At 50.3% G+C, this 20,892-nt stretch overlaps 1 pseudogene and 1 gene segment (V, D, J or C); both read right to left on the reverse strand.

The window, feature by feature from the left end:
* Positions 1–20,892, reverse strand: part of LOC134808389 (immunoglobulin gamma-1 heavy chain-like) — a 151,682-nt gene that overhangs the window by 57,474 nt on the left and 73,316 nt on the right.
* On the reverse strand, positions 16,195–16,518 carry LOC134808395 (V-type proton ATPase subunit G 1-like; annotated as a pseudogene).

A 20,892-nucleotide genomic window follows, 5' to 3' on the forward strand; every position in this document is an offset into this window, starting at 1 on the left:
TCATACCCCGCGGGTCCCACCTTTGGTTTTGGAGATGGTTTTCTCGATGGGGGCTGGGAGGGCTTTGTTGGAGACCTTGCACTTGTACTCCTTGCCGTTCAGCCAGTCCTGGTGCAGGACGGTGAGAACGCTGACCACACGGAACGTGCTGTTGTACTGCTCCACCCGCGGCTTTGTCTTGGCATTGTGCACCTGCGTGCCGTTCACGTACCACTTGAACTGGACCTCGGGGTCTTCGTGGCTCACGTCCACCACCACGCACGTGACCTCAGGGGTCCGGGTAATCATGAGGGTATCCTTGGGTTTTGGGGGGAAGAGGAAGACTGACGGTCCTCCCAGGAGTTCAGGTGCTGAGGAAGAAATGGAGGTGGACGTGTCAGCACCCAGCTGGGGCCTGTCCCTGGATGCAGGCTACTCTAGGGCACCTGTCCCATCTTGAGCTGGAGGGCGAGGCCTGGGCTGGCTTACCTGGGCACCGTGGGCACGGGGGAGGTGTGTCACAAGATTTGGGCTCTGCAAAGAGAAGATTGGGAGTTGCGGGGATCTGGGATGGAGGTGGACGCGTCAGCACCCTGCTGGGGCCTGTCCCTGGGCTCAGGCCACTCTAGGGCTCTTGTCCCGCCTTGAGCTGGAGGGCGAGGCCTGGGCTGGCTTACCTGGGCACCGTGGGCATGTGTGAGTTGTGTCACCAAGTGGGGTTTTGAGCTCTGCAGAGAGAAGATTGGGAGTTACTTGGATCTGGGAGGAGAGAAGGTGTCTGAGCTGAGGGAGTGGAGAGTTTGGCCTTTGGGGTGGGCTTAGGTCAGGGGCAGGGTCCTCCTGGATATGACTCTTGGCAGCTCTGAGCGCAGCAGCTGCCCCTGTGTGTGAAGGGCCTGGGGTAGGGGCATCCAGCATGTGCCTGCCCGGAGCCTGGTGGAAAAAGCCAGAAGACCCTCTCCCTGAGCATGAGTGGGGCGGGCAGAGGCCTCCGGGTGAGGAGACAGACGGGGCCTGCCTTGCTGCCCTGGGCTGGGACTGCATAGCCGGGATGCGTCCAGGCAGGAGGGCTGAGCCTGGCTTCCAGCAGACACCCTCCCTCCCTGCGCTGGCCTCTCACCAACTCTCTTGTCCACCTTGGTGTTGCTGGGCTTGTGATTCACGTTGCAGGTGTAGGTCTGGGTGCCCAAGCTGCTGGAGGGCACGGCCACCACGCTGCTGAGGGAGTAGAGTCCTGAGGATTGTAGGACAGCCGGGAAGGTGTGCACGCCACTGGTCAGGGCGCCTGAGTTCCACGACACGCTCACCGGTTCGGGGAAGTAGTCCTTGACCAGGCAGCCCAGGGCCGCTGTGCCCTCAGAGGTGCTCCTGGAGCAGGGCGCCAGGGGGAAGACCGATGGGCCCTTGGTGGAAGCTGCAAGAGAGGTGGCGCCATGTGACGGCGGTGTGGGACAGAGCTGGGCCCAGGGCGCAGAGGCCCCTTGGTTCTTGTCTTTCTGCGAGGGTCCAGGCAGGGTCCAGTGTCTGGGCTCACGGGCATTGGGTGTGCACCTGGCTGGCGCCACCTGCCTCACCTTAGCCCCCTCCCTGCCCCAAAGCCAAGGTCAGGCCCGGCCTGCCCCAGAAAGCTTGCAGGACCGGCGGCCCTGTGGTGTCCTTCCGCAGGCACCCCTGCAGCCTAGGAGGCGGGGCTCGGCAGCCGGGTCAGTGCTCTGTGCCTGCCGGGAGTCAGCACAGTCCAGGGCCTCTAGCTTGGCCTCAGCTCTGGCCATCGGTGCCACCTCAGGGACGGCTCATGCCCATTGGCCCCACTCCAGCCTTTTATGGGTGCCTGGCTTGACCAGTGGACACTGTTCTCAGATGGCTTCTCGTGGGTCCCCTGAGTCCCCTGAAGCCCCTGACCCTGCCGCCCCAGCGAGGCCCTCCCCTAGTGAGTGGGCCTGACTTGCCCAGGGCCCTGGTCATAGCCTGCCCTCTGCCCTCCAAGGCCCTTTTCTTCTGTGCAGCAGAGGGGCCAGACACTGCATAGGTTCGGCACCCTTCAGCCCCAGGGCCCCGGAACCCTCTGCTTTGGAACAGCCTCCTGGAGCCTCCTCCTCAGCCTCTCCCCTCCTTTCCCCTTAGCCCCAGTGTGCAGCAGCCCAGGTCAGGGCCCTGAGTGCCTGGATGCCCCCTGCCTCCCAGTGTCCTGCATTACCTCTGGAGGCTCAGTCACCACACCCTCACCCTCCCAGCCCTGGCCTGGCCTTCTCAGCCACCAGCCCACCTCCTCCCTCTCTCCAGAGTTTTCCCCGGCAAGGTCCCTGCTGGGCTCAGCCCAGGCCCCCCAGCACAGGTAGGAGCCTTGCACCTGCCCTTGGCTCTCCCCACCCTGCATGGTGCCAGGACCACCAGGCCACAGGGAGGCCCCATTTCTCTCTGCCACTGGCCCAGTGGCCCTGGAGTCCCACTGCAGGTGGGGTGTGCCCCTGAACTCTGAGGAAGCTAAGTGCCCTGCCCTCAGCCAGGCCATCCCCTCTGCTCAGCCCCAGGGCCCCACTCACCACCCCTTCCCCTCACCTGCACCACAGGCTCTGGCTGACTCTGCCCAGGCCCTGAATGGGCCCCTCTGGCTGCCCTCTGCTGCTACACTGCCCTGCACCTCCTCCACTCAGCTTCATTGTGATGGTGGCCCTGGCTCCTGGCAGCCCATCTTGCTCCTTCTGGGGCGCCAGCCTCAGAGGCCTTCCTGCCCAGGGTCCCCTAGGGCCAGCCCTGGGACCCTCCTGGTCTCAAGCACACGTTCCCCCTGCAGCCAGACCTGCCCCTGCCTGTGAGCTCAGCTCTGAGCCCGGGAACGCCTTCCCTTCTCCATCCCAGCTCGCCCTTGCCAACTGCTCAGTGGGATGGGCTCACATTCCCTTCCCGGCACCAGGAGGCTGCACTGCACTTTCACCAGCCCTCAGCTGTCTACTGCCAGCAACTACCCAGCTCCTGCCAAAGTCTAGGAGCTGAGTGCTGCCTCCCACCATCCCTGCTCACCTGTGGCTGCCTTGCCCTGAGCTCTAGTGCCCGTCCCCTGCTCATCCTGCCTCCCACCAGCCCTGCTCACCTGCGGCAGCTCTGCCCTGGTCCCCTGAGCTTCAGGAGCTGCCCCCTGCTCCTCCTGCTTCCGACCTGCCCCTCATCATGTACGGCTGCTCTGCCCTGGTCCCCTGAGCTCTAGTGCCTGTCCCCTGCTCATCCTGCCCCCCACCAGCCCTGCTCACCTGCGACTGCTCTGCCCTGGTCCCCTGAGCTCCAGGAGCTGCCCCCTGCTCCTCCTGCCCCCCACCTGCCCCTGCTCACCTGCGGCTGCTCTGCCCTGGTCCCCTGAGCTCCAGTGCCTGCCCCCTGCTCCTCCTGCCCCCCACCTGCCCCTGCTCACCTGCGGCTGCTCTGCCCTGGTCCCCTGAGTCCAGTGCCTGCCCCCTGCTCCTCCTGTCCCCCACCTGTGCCTGCTCATCTGTGGCTGCTCTGCCCTGGTCCCCTGAGCTCCAGGAGCTGCACCCTGGTCCTCCTGCCCCCCACCTGCGCCTGCTCACCTGCGGCTGCTCTGCCCTGGTCCCCTGAACTCCAGGGGCTGCCCCCTGCTCCTCCTCCCCCCCACCTGCCCCTGCTCACCTGTGGCGGCTCTGCCCTGGTCCCCTGAGCTCCAAGAGCTGCCCCCTGCTCCTCCTGCCCCCCACCTGTCCCTGCTCACCTGTGGCGGCTCTGCCCTGGTCCCCTGAGCTCCAAGAGCTGCCCCCTGCTCCTCCTGTCCCTCCACCCCGCTCCTGTTTGCCTGTGGCTGCTCTGCCCTTGTCCCCTGAGCTCCAAGAGCTGCCCCTGCTCATTCTGCCGCCCACCTGCCCCTGTTCACCTGTGGCTGCTCTTCCCTGGTCCTCTGAGCTCCAGGAGCTGCCCCTTGCTCCTCCTGCTTTTCACCAGCCCCTGCTCACCTACCGATGATCTTCCCCGGCTCTCTGAGCTCCAGGGGCTGCCCACCTGCTCCCCCTGCTTCCCACCGGCCCTGCTTACCTGCAGCTGCTCTGCCCTGGCTGGCAGAGCTGCAGAAGCTGCCCCCTGCTCTGCAACCTCCCACCGGCCCTGCTCATCTTCTGATGCTCTCCCCTCTTCCCTGAGCTCTAGGAGCTGCCCCCTACTCATTCTACCTCCCACCAACCCCTGCTCACCTGCGACTGCTCTGCCCTGGTCCCCTGAGTTCCAGGGGCTGCCCCCTGCTCGCCCACCTCCCACCAGCCATGCTCACCTTCTGATGCTCTGCCCTGATCCCCTGAGCTCCAGGAGCTGCCCCCTGCTCGTCCTGCCCCTCACCTGCCCCTGCTCACCTGAGGCTGCTCTGCCCTGGTCCCCTGAGATTCAGGGGCTGCCCCCTACTCGTCCTGCCTCCCACCAGCCCCTGCTCACCTTCTGATGCCCTCCCCTGGTCCCCTGAGCTGCAGGAGCTGCCGCCTGCTCATCCTGCCTCCCACTAGCCCCTGCTCACCTGCGGCTACACTGCCCTGGTCCCCTGAGCTCCAGGAGCTGCCCCCTGCTTGCCCATCTTCCACTGAGCCCTGCTCACCTGCGGCTGCTCTGCCCTGGTCCCCTGAGCTCCAGGAGCTGCCCCCTGCTCGTCCTGCCTCCCACCAGCCCCTGCTCACCTGCAGCTACACTGCCCTGGTCCCCTGAGCTCCAGGAGCTGCCGCCTGCTTGTCCTGCCTCCCACCAGCCCCTGCTCACCTGTGGCTACACTGCCCTGGTCCCCTGAGCTCCAGGAGCTGCCCCCTGCTTGCCCATCTTCCACTGAGCCCTGCTCACCTGTGACTGCTCTGCCCTGGCTCTATGAGCTCCAGGGGCTGCCCCCTGCTGCTCCTGCCTCCCACCTGCCCTGCGCACCTGTGGCTGCCTCCTCACCTGTGGCTGCTCTGCCCTGGTCCCCTGAGCTCCAGGGGCTTCCCCCTGCTCATCCTGCCCCTCCACCGGCTCCTGTTCACCTTCAGATGCTCTCCCGTGGTCCCCTGAGCTCCAGGAGCTGCCCCCTGTTCCTCCTGCCTCCCACCTGCTCTGCGCACCTGTGGCTGCTCGGTCCTGGTCCCCTGAACTGCAATGCCTGCCCCCTGCTCACTCTGCCCTCCCTCAACCCGGGGCAGCAATGTCACTCGGTCCACTGTTGCCCCCCCTGCCTGTCCTGGCACCCTCTGTCCAGGTTTAGGCTGTTTTTCTTGCCTCATTTTTGTTTTTGCAGCACTTGGCTTGTTCCCTATGCTGTGGAGCAGCCCCACTGTCCAGTCAGGTCTCCCCAACAGAGCCCCTTGCCCTTGCCCATGGGCCCCTCCTGGATGAGCTCCCGGATCCTCCCGTCCCTGCACTGCTCCTGCTCTGGAAGCCTCTCCAGAACCTCAGCTCCTCAGTGGCCTCTGCTCTGCTGGGTCAGTTCCCTGAATGCACGGAGCCTCAGCCCCTCCCCTCGCCCCAGGCCTGCTGCGCTCTGGGCCTTTCTGGGCCTCCCTGGACTCTTCCCTCCTCCCGCCCATGCACTCAGCACAGCTCTCCCCTCCTCTCCACTGCTGACCACAGCCCTGCTCCCCGCCAGCAGGTGCCCCAGCCCCATCAGCTGGCTCTGAGCCCAGCCCCTGTGCCTCCCCTGTCCCTGCCTCTGCCTCTGGGCTTGGCTTCCACCCTCCTGTCCTGCTGCCACACTCACCCTCCCTGCTCTGCTCCCGGCTCACCTGCTGTCGGTCCTGGCTGAGAGGAGGGCCCCACGGCCAGCACTGCTGACCCTGCCCTGGGCTCCGGTGATGCTGCTGGCCTGGACAAGCCCCTCCGTTCACCTGGGGCCTCTCCTCCTCCCTCGCTCTACTGCCTCCTCAGCTCAGGTCGGTCGTGCCCATCCTGGCATCACCCCACGGCTGGCTCTGCCGCATCCCGTCATGTTCCTCACGCTCCCAGCCCGGTCGTCCTGGAGGCCTCAGTCAGCCTCTGGTGTATCCTGCCCTGTTGGCTTGGAAGCCTCTGCCCGTTGTCTCGCACTGGGTGGGCATCGGTGCCTGAAGGCTGCCCACCTCCCCCGTGCTGGCTCCGCTTGGGCCTCCATGTGGGGCCGGCCTCGCCCCTGCGTCTCCCCAGCCTCTTGCAGCCTGTTCAGTAGCTGAGGTCCAGGAGCGCCCATGGCTGCGCTCAGGCTCTGTCCTTCTCCTCCCGAGCCTGTGCCCTTGCCCTGTGCTGACCCCATTCACCGAGGTGGGGGTCTCAGCCCTTCCTGTTCTGGCGCGGTACATGTGGGCAGCCCCGCCTCCGCTGTCAGCTGCCATTTGTCTTCCTAGGAAATCACAGCTCAGCCCTCAGGTCCCCAGGGGTGTGAACTCCACGCTGCAAAGACTAAGAACAAGATTGAAACCGGCGGCACCGCTTACTTCCTGAAGTTCCCTTTTCTTCTGGTGGTTTCTGTGTCAGAGGGCGAGGGGGAGTCCAGACACAGCTGAGGCTGCCTCATGGGTGTGTGGGGATGGGGATGGTGGCTGCCCCCATACTCCCCCATACTCACAGGAGAAGGTGGGGAGCCCGGACCTTGTGTGCTGCTCTTTTCTCTGTCTCTGAGTCCCTGGGGCTGGACTGATACTGGCAGCGATTATGACCATTCTGCCCGTGGTCTCAGCCTCTCAATACCTGGGCCTCTCATCTGAAGCTTCTGGCCCCCACTGGGCTCTGGTGGCTGCTTTGGCCTGGGCATCTCTCCAGCTGACTCTCACTCACAGTGCAGGGAGGGGAGTGTGAGTTCATCCCGCTGAGCAGCTGGCAAGGGCGAGCTGGGATGGAGAATGGAAGGCGTTCCAAGGCTCAGGGCTGAGCTCACAGGCAGGGGCAGGTCTGGCTGCAGGGAGAACGTGTGTGCTTGAGACCAGGAGGGTCCCAGGGCTGGCCGAGTGGACCCTGCACAGGAAGGCCTCTGAGGCTGGTGCTCCAGAAGGAACAAGATGGGCTGCCAGGAACCAGGGCCACCAGCTGTGCTCCTGGGGGCCGAGGGGACATGGGACAGGTGGATGAACACACTGAAGCTGAGTGGAGGTGGTGCAGGGCAGTGTAGCAGCAGAGGGGAGCCAGAGGGGCCCATTCAGGGCCTGGGCAGAGTTGGCCAGAGCCTGTGGTGCAGGTGAGGGGAAGGGGTAGGGGGCAGGGCCCTGGGGCTGAGCAGGGGTGATAGCCTGTCTGAGGGCAGTGTACTTAGCTTCCTCAGAGTTCAGGGGCACACCCCACCTGCAGTGAGACTCCAGGGCCACTGGACTTCCAGCAGAGAGAGAAATGGGGCCTCCCTGGGGCCTGGGGATGCTGGCATCATGCAGGGTGGGGAGGTCCAAGGGCAGGTGCAAGGCTCCTACCTGTGCTGGGGGAGCCTGGACTGATCTCAGCAGGGACCTTGCCAGGCAGAAGCTCTGGATAGAGGGAAGAGCTGGGCAAGGACGTACGTGGAGGTGGGAGGTAGCAGGGAATGGAATGAGGCCAGAGGGCCTGGGAAGACTGAAAGCCCGAGGAGGTGTCGCACAGGAAGTGTCCAGAATGGAAGAGGAAGCGTCCAGCAAGGAACAGGAATAATGGACACTTGCGAGGGGAAATCATGTCCATCCCACTAAATGTGCTCTCCTCAAGGACCTAGCCTGCCCTTGTGACCCTGCTGGATCCCTGAGCTGGCACCAGCCCTGCCCTCAGAGAGAATATCCAGGAGACAGGTGGAGGTGTACGTGTGGGTCCCTAGGGAAATCCATCCTCCAGCCGCAGGCTCCCAGTCAGCTCCCAGCCTCTCACTCCGGCTTCACCTTGGTTACATGGAGCTCATAATGGGCTCAACCTCCCAGGCTGGGGGAGGACGGAGTGAGGGGCCCCACACTGCCCATGGCACACCCAGGGGGCTGGGGAGACTGCACTTGGCTGGGGCAGGGAGGCCTCGTGCAATCTGTGGGGCTGGCAGCTCAGGACAACCCTCGTATCCGTTAAGTGCGGCCCTGGCAACACAGCACCCCAGACTGCATGGCTTAAACAACAGACCTTTATTCCGTCCTGATTCTGGAGGCCGGGCATCTGGGATGGAGGCCTCGGTGGGGTGGCTCCTCTGTGTCATGGAGACTCTGTTCCAGGCTCTCTCCTTGCTGCTGGGCTTTGCCGGCCGTCTCTGCTGCTCTTGGCTTGTGGAAGCAGCACCATCTTCACAGGGCGTTCTCCCCACGTGCTGTCTGTGCCCAGATTCCCCCTTTTCATGAAGACAGCAGTCATATTGGATCAGAGGCTTGCCCTACTCCAGGGTGACCTCATCTGAACTTGATTGCAGCTGCAAAGACTGTTTCCAAACAAGGTCACATTCTGTGGTCCTGGGGGTTAGGACTTCAACACATGAATTTATAGGGGACACATTTTAACCCATGACAGTTTGCCCTCCGCTCCCCCTATAATCATGTCCTTCTCACAGGCAAAATCCCTGCATCCCATAGCAACATCTCCACGATGGCTAACCCCTTCCAGCACCAACTCTTAGTCCGCAATCTCAGCGACATATCACCTGCATCAAGTGTGGGAGAAACGCAGGGTGATTCATTCTGGGGTGAAATTCCTCTCCATCTGTGGAGCTTTGTAACTTGACAAGAAGGTATCTGCTTCCAAAGTACAATGATGGGGCAGGCATAGGATGGACATTCCTATTCCAAAAGGGATACATTGGAAGGGAGAGAGGAGCCATGGGTCCTAAGCAAGCCCAAAACCTAGTAGGGAAAACTGCATTAGATTTTTTTTGAAGAAAACAATATACTTTTATTTTAGCTGTTTAAAAATTTTTATGATTGTTTTTAACTGACACATAATAATTGTATATATTTTGGGGTACCTTGTGATATTTGGATACATATATACAATGGGTGATGATCAAATCAGGATAATTAGTATTGGGGGAACCTGCCCCCAATATTTCAACGTAGGTTCTTTCTGTTTTCCATAAGTGTTGCCAGCTGAGAAATAAAGAGAGACAGTATAAAGAGAGGATTTTACAGCTGGGCAGCCGGGGGTGACATCACATATCAGTAGGACTGTGATGACCGCCTGAGCCTCAAACCAGCAGGTTTTTTGTTAAGGGTTTCAAAAAGGGAGGGGGTGTAAGCACAGGGAGTGGGTACAAAGATCACATGCTTCAAAGGCAAAAAGCAGAACTACTAATAAGGGTCTAACAAAGATCACATGCTTCTGAGGGAACAGGACAAAGGGCAAAGGCAGAACCACTGATAAGGGTCCAACAAAGATCACAAGGCAAAGGGCAAAAACAGAACTACTGATAAGGGTCTATGTTCAGCGGTGCATATATTGTCTTGATAAACATCTTAAACAACAGAAAACAGAGTTTGAGAGCAGAGAACCAGTGTGACCACAAATTTACCAGGGTGGAGTTTTTCACCCCCCTAATAAGCTGAGGGTACTGTAGGAGACCAGGGCGTATCTCAGTCCTTATCTCAGTCCTTATCTCAGTCCTTATCTCAACCACATAAGACAGACATTCCCAGAGCGGCCGTTTATAGACCTCCCCCAGGGATGCATTCCTTTCCCAGGGTATTAATATTAATATTTCTTGCTAGGAAAATAATTTAGCGATATCTTCCCTACTTGCACGTTCATTTATAGGCTTTCTGCAAGAAGAAAAATATGGCTCTTTTTGCCCAACCCCTCAGGCAGTCAGACCTTATGGTTGTCTTCCCTTATTCCCTAAAAATCGCTGTTATTCTGTCTTTTTCAAGGTGCACTGATTTCATATTGTTCAAACACATATGTTTTACAATCAATTTGTACAGTTAACACAATTATCCCAGTGGTCCTGAGGTGACGTACATCCTCAGCTTATGAAGATAACAGGATTATGAGATTAAAGTAAAGACAGGCATAAGAAATTATAAAAGTATTATTTGGGAACTGATAAATGTCCATGAAATCTTCACAATTTATGTTCCTCTGCCATGGCTCCAGCTGGTCCCTCCATTCGGGGTCCCTGACTTCCTGCAACAATTAGCATATCCATCACCTCAAACATTTATCACTTCTTTGTGCTGGGAACAATCAAAATTTGCTCTTCTAGCCATATGAAAATATACAATAAATTGTTGTTAGTTATAGTCACCCTATGGTGTTAGAGAACACCGGGGCCTATTCCTCTTACCTGACTGTAATTTTGTATTTATTAATCGACTTCTAGCTATCCTATCCCCTCCCATTCCCAGCCTCTGGTTACCACTATTCTACTCCCTATTTCTATGAGATCAACTTATTTGGCTTCCATATATGAGTGAGAATATGTGATATTTGGCTGTCTGTGTCTAGCTTTATTTCACTTAACATGTCCTCCAAGCTCATCCATGTTATCTCAGATGACAAGATTTCATTCTTTTTTATGGCAGAATAGAATTCCTCTCTCTCTCTCTGTGTGTTTGTGTATAAACACTACATTTTCTTTATGCATTCATCTGTTGATGGACACGTAGGTTGATTCCAACACTGGCATTGTGAATAGTGCTGCAATGAACATGGAGTGTAGATGTCTCTTTGACATAGATTTCCTTTGGATAAATACCCAGTAGAGGATGGCGGGATCATGGGGCAGTACTCATTTCCATTTTTTGAGGAAGCTCTTTATTGTTTTTCAATGGCTGTGCTAATTCCAAAGACAAGATTTCAACCAGTAATGCATTAAAGCTCCCCTTTCTCTGAATCTTTGACAGCAATTGTTTTTTGCCTTTTTTAATAATAGCCATTTTAACTGGGGTGAGATTATATCTTATTGTGGTTTCAATTTGCATTTTCCTTATGATTAGTAATGTTGAGCATTTTCTCATATGTCTGTTGGCCATTCGTATATCTTCCTTTTAGAGACGTCTATTCAGTTCCTTTTTTGGTTTTAAAAACTTTTAAATATTTTTTCATTTGCCTATTTTTAATAAAAAAATTTGTTTTCTTTTCTGTTTAGTTGTTTGAGTTTCCAATGTATTCTAAATATTAGTCCCTTGTTGGATGGAGAGTTTGCAAATATTTTCTAACATTCTGTAGATTGTCTTTTCACTCTGTTGATTGTTTCCTTTGTTGGGCTCAAGTGATCCTCCTGCCTTGGCCTCCCAAAGTGCTAGAATTAGAGGCATGAGCCACTACATCTGGCCTGATATCATTGGCTTGTTCCAGATTTTAGAGAAAAGCTTTCAACTCTTGCATGTTCAGTATGATGTTGGCTGTGGGTTTGTCACATATAGCTCTTATTGTGTTGAGGTATATTCCTTTCATACCTAACTTGCTGAGAATTTTTATGAAGGGATGTTGGATTTTATCAAATACTTTTTCTGTGTCTGTTATGATGATAATACGGTTTTTGTCCTTCATTCTGTTGATGTGATTTGCATATGTTGAACCATCCTTGCATTCCTGGGATAAATCTCACTTGATCATGATAAATAATGTTTTTAATATGCTGCTGGATTCAATTTGCTAGTATTTGGTTGAAGGTTTTCATCTATTATCTTCATCAGAGTATTTAGCCTATAGTTTGCTTTTTTTGTTGTGTCCTTGTCTGGTTTTGAAATCATAATAATAATCACATAATCATAATCATAATCATAATTACCATAATAGTGGCCTCATACAAGGAATTTAGAAGAATTCCCTCCTCTTCAATTTTCTGGAAGATTTTCAGAAGAATAGGTATTAGTTTTTTTAGTGTTTGGTAGAATTCCCCAGTGAAGCCATTGGGTTACTGTAGAATTGGCATTTTGATAGGAATGTCATTGGTATTTCAATAGGAATTTCTTTGGGCTTTCCTTTGATGGGAGACTTTTTGTTACAGATTCAATCTCAATGCTCATGACTGGTTTGTGCAGGCTTTCTATTTCTTCTTGGTTCAGTCTTGGTAGGTTGTATTGTCCAGAAATATACCTGTTTCTGCTAGGTTTTCTAATCTGTTGGTGTATGGTCTCTAATTATCCTTTGTGTTTCTGTGATATGAGTTGTAATGTTTCTGTTTTCATTTCTGATTTCATTCTTTTGGGTCTTTTTTTTTAGTCTAGCTAATTATTTGTCATTTTTGTTTATCTTTTGAAAAATTCAATTTTTCATTTTGTTGATTTTTTTTTTTTTAGTCTGAATTTCATTTATTTCTGCTCTGATCTTTATTATTTCTTTCTTTCTACTAATTTTGGGTTTGGTTTATTCTTGATTTCCTAGTTCCTTGACATGCATTTTCAAGGATGAGATTTATTTGAAATCTCTCTGCTTTTTTGATGTAGGTATTTATTGCCATAAACTTCCATCTTAATGCTGCTTTTTGCTATATCTTATAAATTTTAGTACGTTGCATTTCTATTTTCATTTTCTTTGTTGACATTCTAAAATTCCCTTCTTAATTCCTATTGGTCACTCAGGAGTACATTATTTAATTTCCCATGTCTTTGTACAGTCTTAAAAGTTCCTCTTATTGATTTTGAGTTTTATTGTGGTCATAAATGATATTTGATATAATTTTAATTCTTTCAAATTTGTTGAGACTTGTTTTGTGACTTACTGTATGGTTTATCCTGGAGAATATTCCATGTGCTGATGAAAAGAATGTGTATTTCACAGCTGTTGGATGAAATGTTGTGTAAATATCTGTTAGATGCATTTGGTCTAAAGTGCTTTTTAAATTGAATGCTTCTTTGTTGACTTTCTGTCTGGATTATCTGTCCAGTGCTGAGAGTGGTGTTGAAGTTATCAACTATTATTGTATTGGGATCTATCTCTTCCTTTCTTCTGCTTCATCATATCTGCTGTTGAAGCTCATTACTGTATTTTTTAATTTTATTCATTGAATTCTTCACCTGCAGAATTTTAGTTTGCTTCTTTTTTATTTCTATCTCTGTTGAAATTTTCATTCATACTGTAAATTACTTTCCTGAATTCATTGAATTGTTTATCTGTTTTCTTGTATCTTATTGAGTTATCTTAAGATCATTATTTTGAATTCCTTTTCCAGAAATACATTGATTTCTTTTTCCATTGAGGTCTATTAATGAGAGTTATGTTCCTTTGGTGGTGTCATATTTCCTTGCTTTCTCATGTTTATTGTGTTCCTGCATTGATGTCTGTGCATCTGGTGAAATAGTCACCTCTTCCAAACTTTCAAGAGTGGGTTTTTTAGAGAAACAATTTCACCTGCAGTTGGGTTTAGTGTTTTGGTTGGGAAAGTGTGATGACTCTGTTTCTGAATAGGTGTGGTGGCATAGCCTCCATGCGTCTTCTTCAACTGCATTCAACCTCAGCAATAACTGTGGGCACCTCAGTGGACTAGGCTGTAGAAGTTTGTGGATGTAGTGGTGGCACAGGTTAATGTACTCAGTGTCAAGGGCTTTTGTAGTCCTCCTCTTCTTGTTTCCCCACAATGAGGAGATTTAGTCAAGGGGCTCTCTCTTGGTAGCAGGTCTAATGTGGCCAACGTGCAGCTGCAATGGTGCTGGATTCCAGGTGCAGAAAATTAGAGTAGCTGTGCAACTGGAGTCCTAGTCTCCTGGTTTCAAGAATCTACTGTGGCACCTGGGTCTTGGGGTGTAGGTTCAGTTTCTGTGGCAGGTTTGGATTAGGTGGCTCACAGTGCTAGGATCTGTGACTCTGAGGCACCCTTTAACAGTTTTTGCTCAAGGGGCCAGGTTGTAGCTGTGAGTCTATTCCTGGGGGGTGCAGCATTTGTCCAACTCTGGGGAAGAAGGGGTGTTCTGGAGGTGTGGACCTGGGGAGTATGGTATGGCTGCAATTTGGGAAGCTGAGCCAATAGGGCACAATGGAAACTTTGGTCCCAGGGGATGAGGCACTGTGTGGTATTGACTCTAGACCCTAGGATGGTAGGGCTCAGCAGGATCCCAGACTCTGTGAGACCAGGTACAGTGTTAGCAAGTATCCCAAGATGGCAGAGCATAGCTGTAATTTGGGCCTTGGTGGGGAGCAGGCAGGGAACAGCACAGTGCTGATTCTACTTCCCAGGGAGAGGGTGCCTCAGCAGCTCAGACCCTAGGGGCCTAGGCAAGCTCCAGGGAAGCAGGGCACTACAGTTGTTTGGCTTGTAGGCTGAGATGTCTCAGCTTAGCCACTGCTCTGTTTTTCTGGGGCATAGAGTGCTATATCAGCTCAGCCTTGGGATGTGCTGCTGCTCAGCTTAAGCCAGGGCACTGATTCCCTAGAAAGTGATGTGTTGCTTCAGCTCAGGCCTTCTCCGCTGTAAGGAAAGGCCTGCATTTATGTATCAGAGGGTGTGATTGTTCTGAGTGGCCCAGGCACCATTTCTGTAGGATACAGGTTGCTGCTTCAGCCTAAGCACTGCAGTGTGTGACCTTCTGGGTGGCCAAGGCATTAGTTCGTGGAAGGCAGGGTGCTGCTTCAACGTAGACACTAGAAAGGCATGGCCAAAGTCCTGTTTTGCTAGGAGGCAAGAAACTGCTTTAGCTTGGACTCAAAGGGTCAGGGGGAGGAGTGGGTGGAGCTGATCCACTTGGCTCTGTGGGGAAGGGTTTAATAGATGCCCATAGCTTGACTTGGGGACGTGGGACCACTAGTCTGGGTTGTTCGGTGGCAGCTTAGCCTCAGGGATGAAGGGGAGCTGTGACTACTCACTCCTTGGGTAAGACACACTCCAGCCATAGTTCCTATTCCAGTGTGGTGAAGCACTAGCCATGTGGGAGTGGGGTACAGTGTCAGTACCTTTTTTTGGGAGCACAGCTATGTGGCCTCCAGGCAACTCCCTCCAGTGCAAACTGCAGGAGACCCCAGTGGTGAGGTCTGCAGGTGTCCGAGGTGTTAGTGGGTGCCACTGGGATCCTCTTGCTTACCTCCTCATGTCAGAAATTCCTCCCGATTCCCAGATAATCCTGGTTGGGGGATGGAGTGGTGGAGACCGTGTGTTTCCTTCTGTTGTCTATGTGGCCAGCCCACATTTCTGTGCTTATCAGGGTTTCTGTTACTCCTCTGATGCACTCAGTGCTCTCCCTCAGTTATTTTCATTAAAATATAGTTGTCTATTGACTTTTCTGGCTGCCTTTATGAGGATGATGAGCACTAGGGGCTTCTAGTTGGCCCTTTATTAGATTTAAGGCTCAAGATTCATCCTCCTCGGTTAATGCTCCATCTTCCAGGCCCACTGGGGTGGCCCCACACTCTGGGCCCATGGTGGCAACAGCAGCCCCAACAGCCTCCTCACCTGTGGCTCTGATCTCAAAGTCACTCTTCCTTCATTTTATCTGGTCTCATGTATTTATTTATTTATTTATTTATTTGCATGATAGGCTTTACTTTTAAGTGATTATTAGTACACCGAGTAATAACACGTAACAAGTTCTTGAATTCTATCATCTAGTTATTTTGATTAAGAAGCTGAAACAATTATACTAGTAATATTCACTGTTCTAATTATTAGCAGCAATGGACTACTTTAAGGCTGGCTGATGCTTCACACAGGTTACAGAAACTACTACGTTTTCATAGATAAAGCCCCTGACCTTCAAAAAAGCATTAAGGAAAAAATGATTTAATTCCTTCCTTTCTTCAAAGGATTGTTTTGCTTTTTCTTTTAAACTTGATATAAGAAAGAAAACATCAACAGTGATATATATATATGTATATATATTGCTTGAGCCAAAAGGCATAATAAAATAGACAATATTTACCCATTATATTCCTAAGAAACATGAGGTAAAAAGATGAAATCTTTAAGTTTTTTTTTTTGAGACAGGGTCTCACTCTAGCACCCAGGCTGGAGTGCAGTGGCACGATCTTGGCTCACTATAACCTCTGCCTTCTGGGTCCAAGTGATCCTCCTGCCTCACTCTTCCAAGTAGCTAGGACTATAAGCATGTACCACCATATCTGGCTAATTTTTATATTTCCTTGTAGAGACACAGTCTCACTATGTTGTTCAGGCTGGTCTCAAACTCCTGAGCTCAAGCCATCTGCCTGCCTTGGCCCCCGAAAATGCTGGGATTACAGGCGTGAACCACCATGCCCAGCCTAGATAAATTCTAAGTCTGTACAAAGAAACTGGATTTGCTTCTCTCCGAAAAGTGAATGGGCCTACTCTATAATATACAGAGATAAGTTAATGTCTTCTTATAAGAATATAACTAGAGCTTCTTATTCCATGAGGGCATCTAAAGTGCCAGTCCATTTAACAGGTGCTTCTCTCTTTTCCTATCCACTTATGTGATAGTTTTCAGGGATTTCTGGCTGGATGCTGCAGACAAAGGCCAAAAGGTTATCTAAGACTTCTTCCCTGTTCTGCTGGAAGTAGGTCTGGAGGATGGTTATCCTGGGTCTGCGAGATCCTAGTGCTGCAGCTTCCTTGGCCTTGAACTCTTTCTCCTTCTGCAGGCAGTGCTGTTCAATTTCAGCCTAAGCTGCTCCTTTGGGCTGCTTCAGCCTCTGGTTCTTTTGCTTGTGGGCCCCGGACACCTTCTTGGCATCCTGCTTCTCGGCCTGCAGCAGCTGCTGGATCACCTGTGACTGACTGGCCATGGCCGTGGTGATTCTGAGACCAAGGTGAGCAGCCTAAATCAGCTCGAAGGGCCCTTGGGTCAGCTGACCCAGCCACCTCAGCACTTCCCTCTTCAGCTGATCTCTCTCTTCTCATATTTTACTGTAAGCAGCAAGGAGAAATCAAGAATGCCTTCAACAATTTTCTTAGGAACTTCGTCAGCTAAACATCCAAGTTCATCATGTATAATTTCTACTTTCCACAAAATGGAACACAGTTCAGCCAAGTGCTTTGCCTCTTTATGACAAGGGTCACCTTCGTTTTCAATAACATCTTCCTCATTTCTGTCTGGAGCCTCAGCAGAGGCATCTTTAACATTCACATTTCTAGCAACATTCTGTTCGTGACAATTTATGTATTCTCCAAGATGACAGGAGTTTTCTCTATAGCTCTCCTCTTTCTTTCTGAGCTCCCACCAGGATCACCTTCAATGTCCATATTTCTACCATAGTCTTCAAGGAAACCTAGGCTTTTTCTAACACACACCTCAAAACTCTTCCAGCCTCTACCCCTTACTGAATTCCACATTTTTGCTACTTATGACCCCTGGGTTCACTGAAAACTTACTGCCCACTTCTGATCCTTCAGTTTCTCTCTTGGCAACATGCACAAAGTAGCCTGATCTTGTTCAACCCAGTTCTAGGTCTGCTGTCTTCTAATGCCAGGGCAGACTCAGCCAAGTCCTGGGCTGAGCTGGTGTGATTAGGCCTCCCAGCCCTGTACCCTGAGGGTGCTTGGGCTTCACTGGGAGAACCTGACCAAGTATCTTTCAGTACCATGCTTGTCACTCAATGTCACCCCTAGAGATTTGGGGGTTAGCAGTAACATGGAGTTCCTGATATGATTTAGATGTTTGTCCCCTCCAAATTTCACATTGAAATATGATCCCCAGTGTTGGAGGTGAGGCCTGGTGGGAGGTATTGGGGTCATAGGGCCAGATCTCTCATGAATGGTTTGGTGCCATCCCCTTGGTGATGGGTGATTTCTCACTCTATTAGTTCACACAAGAGCTGGTTGTTTAAAAAAACCTGACACTTCCTTCTTATCTCTCTTTCTCCCTCTCACCATTCTCACCATGTGACATGCTGGCTCCTTTTTTTTTTTTTTTTTTTGAGATGGAGTTTCACTCTTGTTGCCCAGGCTGGAGTGCAATGGTGTGATCTCGGCTCACTCACTGCAACCTCTGTCTCCTGGGTTCAAGCAATTCTCCTGCCTCAGCCTCCCTAGTAGCTGGGACTACAGGCGTGCACCACCATACCTGGATAATTTTGTGCTTTTAGTAGAGATGGGGTTTCACCATGTTGGTCAGGCTGGTCTCGAACTCCTGACCTCAAGTGATCCACCTGCCTTGGCCTCCCAAAGTGCTGGGATTACAGGCATGAGCCACCATGCCTGGCCTATGCTGGCTCCTTTTTTGCCTTCTGCCTTGATTGTAAACATCCAGAGGCCTCACCAGAAGCAGATACTGGCATTATGCTTCTTGTACAGCTTGTAGTGAGCCAAATAAACTTCTTTTTCTTTATAAATTATCCAGCCTCAGGTATTCTTTTATAGCAATGCAAAATGGATGAAAACAGAAAATTGGTAGCAAGGAGTGCAGTGTTGCTATAAAGATACCTGAAAATGTGGAAGTGGCTTTGGAACTGGGTAATGGGCAGAGGTTGGAAGAGTTTGGAGGGCCCAGGAAGAAGACAGGAAGATGAGGGGAAATTTGGAACTTTTTAGAGACTGGTTACATAGTTGTGATCAAAGTGCTGATAGAAATATGGACAGTAAAGGCCAGGCCGATGAGGTCTCAGGTAGAAATGAGGAATTTATTAGGAACTGGAGTAAAGGTGATGCTTGTTATGCCCCCAGCAAGGAGCTTGGCTGTATTGTGTCCATGTTCCAGGGCTTTGTGAAAGGCTGAGATTGACAGTGATGACCTAAGGTATCTGGTGGAAGAAATTTCAAAGCAGCAGAGCATCCAAGAAGTAACCTGGCTGCTTTGAATGGCCTAAATCAAATATGGGAGCAAAAAAATGACTTAAAAGTTAGAATTTATAATTAAAAGGTAAGCAGAACATAAACATTTGGAAAATTTGCAGGCTGGCCATGAGGTTGAGAAGAAAAGAGCCTTTTCAGGCAAGGAACCCAAATGCCTTATGGAGCAACCACTTGCTAGAGAGATTAGCATAACTAAAAGGCAACTAAATGCTAATAGCAAAGACAATGAGAAAAAGGTCTTAAAGGCATTTCAGAAGTCTTTGGGACAGTCTCTCCCATCACAGGCCCAGAGGCCTAGGAGGATGAAACGGTTATGGGGGCCAGGGCTGGGGCCTTGCTTCCCTGTGGTGTCTTGGGATGTTGCTGCTCCAGGTTCAGCCAAGGCTCAAAGAGTCCCAGGTGCAGCTCAGGCTGCCACTCCAGAAGGTGCAAGCTGGAAGCCTTGGTAGCTTCCACATGGTGCTAAGCCCACAGGTGGGCAGAATACAAGAGTGAAGGAGGCATGGCAGCTCCTACCTACATTTCAGAGGATGTATAGGAAAGTCTGGGTGCCCATCCAAATCAGTAAAAAGGAAGTCAGACTGTTGCTGTTCACTGATGATATGATCACATACCTAGAAAACCCTAAAGCTCATCCAAAAAGCTTCTAGATCTGTTAAATTAATTCAGTAAAATTTCAGGATACAAAATCAATGTACATAAATTAGCAGCACTGCTATACACCAACAATGACAAAGCTGAGAAACAAATCAAGAACTCAATCCCTTTTACAACACCTGCAAAAAATAAAATACTTAGGAACATACCTAACCAAGGAGGTAAAAGATCTGTACAAGAAAAACTACAAAACACTGCTGAAAGCAATCATCAATGACACAAACAAATGGAGACACATCCCATGCTCTTGGATGGGTAGAATCAATATTGTGAAAATGACCATACCGCCAAAAACAATCTACAGATTTAATGCAATTCCCATCAAAGTGCCACCATCATTCTTCACAGAAATATAAAAAACAATTCTAAAATTCATTTGGAACCAAAAAAGACCCCACATAGCCAAAGCAAGACTAAGCAAGGTGAACAAATCTGGAGGCATTACATTACCCAAATTCATACTATACTACAAGGCTATAGTTACCAAAATAGCATGGTACTTGTATAAAAATAGGCATTAGACCCATGGAACAGAACAGAGAATCCAGAAATGAAGTCAAATACTTATATCCAACTGATCTTTGACAAAGCAAACAAAAATGTAAAGTGGGGAAAAGATGACCTATTCAACAAATGGTGCTGGGATAATTGGCAAGACACATGTAGAAGAATGAAGCTGGATCCTCATCTCTCACTTTATACAAAAATCAACTCAAGATGGATGAAAGGCTTAAATCTAAGACCTGAAACCATGAAAATTCTAGAAGATAACATTGGTAAAACTCTTCTAGACATTGGCTTAGGCAAAGAGTTCATGATCAAGAACCCAAAAGCAAGTGCAACAAAACCAAAAATAAATAAATAAATAAATGTGACCTAATTAGACAAAAAAGCTTCTGCACAGCAAAAGAAATAATCAGAGAGTAAACAGATAGCCCACAGAATAAGAGAAAATATTTGCAAACTATGCATCTGATAAAGGACTAATATCCAGAATCTACAAGGAATTCAAACAAATCATCAATAAAAAAAATAATACCATCAAAAAGTGGGCAAACGACATGAATAGACAATTCTCAAAAGAAGATATACAAATGGCCAACAAACATATAAAGAAATGCTCAATATCACTAATTTTCGGGGAAATGCAAATTAAAACTGCAATGAGATACTACCTCACTTCTGTAAGAATGATTATAATTAAAAATTAAAAACTAATAGATGTTGTCATGGATATGGTGAAAAGGGAACACTTTTACACTCCTGGTTGGGAATGTAAACTAGTACAACCACTTTGGAAAACAGTATGGAGATTCCTTAAATAACTAAAAGTAGAATCACCATTTGATCCAGCAGTCCCACTATTTGGTATCCAGAAAAAAATAAGTCATTATATGAAAAAGACACTTGCACACACATATTTAGAGCAGTGCAATTGCAACTCCTTGTAATTGCAAAAATATGGAGCCAGCCTAAATGCCCATTGACCAATGAGTGGATAAAAAATGTGGTATATATACACCATGGGATACTACTCAGCCATAAAAAGGAATAAAATAGTGGCATTTGCAGCAACCTGGATGGAGTTGGAGGCCATTATTCTAAGTGAAATAACTCAGGAATGGAAAAACAAACATCGTATGTTCTCACTTATAAGTGGGAGCTAAACTATAAGGATGCAAAGGCATAACAATGATATAATGGACTTTGGA

Source organism: Pan troglodytes, chromosome 15 (genome assembly GCF_028858775.2).
Source record: "Pan troglodytes isolate AG18354 chromosome 15, NHGRI_mPanTro3-v2.0_pri, whole genome shotgun sequence".
Taxonomy (NCBI): Eukaryota; Metazoa; Chordata; class Mammalia; order Primates; family Hominidae; genus Pan; species Pan troglodytes.